Source organism: Gymnoscopelus braueri, assembly GCF_963280865.1.
Source record: "Gymnoscopelus braueri genome assembly, chromosome: 18".
Classification (NCBI taxonomy): Eukaryota; Metazoa; Chordata; class Actinopteri; order Myctophiformes; family Myctophidae; genus Gymnoscopelus; species Gymnoscopelus braueri.
Window position 1 is genome coordinate 6,689,671 of NC_137618.1, and position 2,894 is coordinate 6,692,564.

The window sequence follows — 2,894 nt, forward strand, 5'->3', positions numbered from 1 at the left end:
CTAATGTAATGACTATGATCACTATTAAGTCATATTACATTATTAAGAGTGTGATGTGATAGCAAATGAAAGCCTGTGCAAAGCCCTATAGCACACACACACACACACACATATGTGCAAGATGTTTTATTACTATGCTATAAGCCTAATGGATTATTATCAGGAAAGTGAAATATAAGCTATATGATCTCTTAACATTACTATATGGGATGTGGGGAAGAATTTAGTCTGCAGACAGAATCAACTTTAGTGTCACATCACATGATTATGTGATGTAAAAGAGTGGGTGAGATTATTTTTGTACAAGCTCTCAACATCTAGTTACAGGAAGAGTTAAAATAGAGAAAGAATATAAAAGAAAGGAACACAAGTAAAAAAAAAAAAAGACTAAACAGTTAGGAACAACTGTATGCATCTCTAGAAGTATACTGTTGACCAGTGACTCCAGGAAACAACACTGATGATGTGTCCAAGTCTGTGCATCAGTAGATGTTTTGTTAACTGAAATACTCTGGGAGTACCAGTGACCAGTGGGTGACGACCACGAAGAGTGTGGTGACATCTGGAGAGACGGAAACCCGGGGTGGAGAGGGTTGGCAGCCCAAACCACTTCTTCTGAGGGGAAGAACCCAAAGTAAGCTACATACTGATAGTCAGGGGATATTAGCAGAAAGATTTCCAATCTTGGAATAAATTCCTTACCAAAGAAAATCTTCACCAATGTGTTTGTAACGGTGTCTAGTAACACATCTCACAAAGACTGAAATTCAGTTTCCCTAGGAGAATTTCTTACAGCTGCTGAAAGTTGGGGTACCCACCATTTCCCTGCATTTCCATGCAGGGCAAAAAAAATCTAATTTTAATTCTGTTTTAAGTAGCATGTGAGGGGTCAAACTAGGGTGTTTTTATGATTCTGAATCCATTGCAAGCATTTGTTTTGCACCAAAACCACTCCTTGTGCTAAAAACAGCCCAATCTCAATGGGCTTTTTACACAAAAAGTATACCTGGACAAGGATGGCTATGGACGTTTTTAGCCCAAGGAGTGGTTTTGGTGCAAAACAAATGCTTGCAATGGATTCAGAATCATAAAAACACCCTAGTTTGACCTTCCTGACCTGTAGAGCAGTGGTTCTCAAACGTTTTCATGTCAAGGACCCTCGAAATTATATGTATTTGGCCACGGACCCCCATCTCAAAATATTTAGTTCCGGGGACCCCCAGAAGCAAAGATTTGAGTTACAAATGTTCACTTTAAAATATATATATATATATTCAAAGATTTGCACAAGTTCTCACGATTTTTCAAAAATAGCAGATCTACAAGCTCATAGCGCGGCACTCAGTGCCGCGCTATGAGCTTTTATATCTGCTATTTTTTAATAGCCAAACTATAAAACATGTTTAGAGTGGTTAAAATGATTGTATACCCCTCCAAGGACCCCTGGGGGTCCCTGGACCCCACTTTGAGAACCAATGCTGTAGACAACAGAACATCCACCTAGGAGTGCAGCAGTTAATTAAAATAATACATGTCATTTAATTATCAATAATCTAATCCCTGGTTATCTCTATTATAGTCATGTCATCGTGTACACATTAGGGGCGGCCATAGCTGAATGGTTAGAGAGCCTGACTGGGAAGCCAGAGGTCTGAGATCTGATTCCAGGCCTCAGCAATGTGTCAAAGTGTCCCTGACAAGACACTTACTTACCCCTATTCTGATTGATTTTAATGGGTGAATTGCATTGGGTCAGGCTGACCTAATATGGTCTTAACTAACATGAGATTTCATATTACTGTGTGCTAAGACGTAGGGCCACAACCACAACAAGTTATAAAAGCAAGACCCACAATCCTATTTTATCAGTCCTGTCTGCAGACCTGGGCCAGGTCACCTGGCTCCATTGGTATATTGATAAATGTATATACTTCTGGATACATGCATGTACTTCTGAAGATGCATATACTTGCTTTGTTTAGGTGTGTAGCGAAATGGTTTTGTTTATTTTCACTACTGTTTGAGCCCTCGCAGTGGAATTCCTTGTACAAGCGCAGAGCCCAGCGCCTGGCAGGGCGTTAGAGAGAACTCACTAACGCTCTGGACCAGGGCTAGGTCCATTAAGTGTTTCCAAATGGACTGCAGTCTGCACAGAACCCTATCCATCAGATCCAAAGTAGACTAGTTTTTTTGCGACTAAAAGACCAATGTATTATGCAAGTACATAATGAAGTTGACCAAAGTTTTTCAGCTGCATTATATTTGTTATTTGTGTCTATATGTCCTCTGAAACAATTAAAGGGGTTTATAGTGAGAACTTAATTAAGCTGCTTTATAAATAAAGCACTTTGAAACTGAAGATGATGGCCAATGTTGATGATAGGCCTAATTGATAACAAATAAAAAAAAATATATATATATTTCAAAAATTAAATAAGCCCCCCCCCCTGCGACGTTTCCTTTTTGCCACACATACACTTCATGGAGTACATTTCTTTGTACCGAATCAACCGAAATAAAGTAATAAAAACCGGAAATAAAAGGGGAATAACTGCGAAAAAAAGAAAATTTCACTGGCCGCTGCGCGCGTGCATGTGCGGCGCTCGTGCATGTGATGACTCTAAAGTCTCACTCCTAGATTTTCCTGAAACATGGCAGTCCTGATTTTAGGTCATCCTGACCCAGTGAAATTCATCCAATCAATCTATCTTACAGTTTCCCAGAACAGATGGAACAATAACCAAAACTCTGAACTGTATGTCAACAGTTATGTTTAAAAAAATAAAATGTCTCATGTTTATGATGTAAACCAGCATTTGTGGGGTTAATAATCTGCGGGAACCCAAGAAATATAGTGTGTTTAAACACGGATGAGAGAAGGGGACGGACAAGTA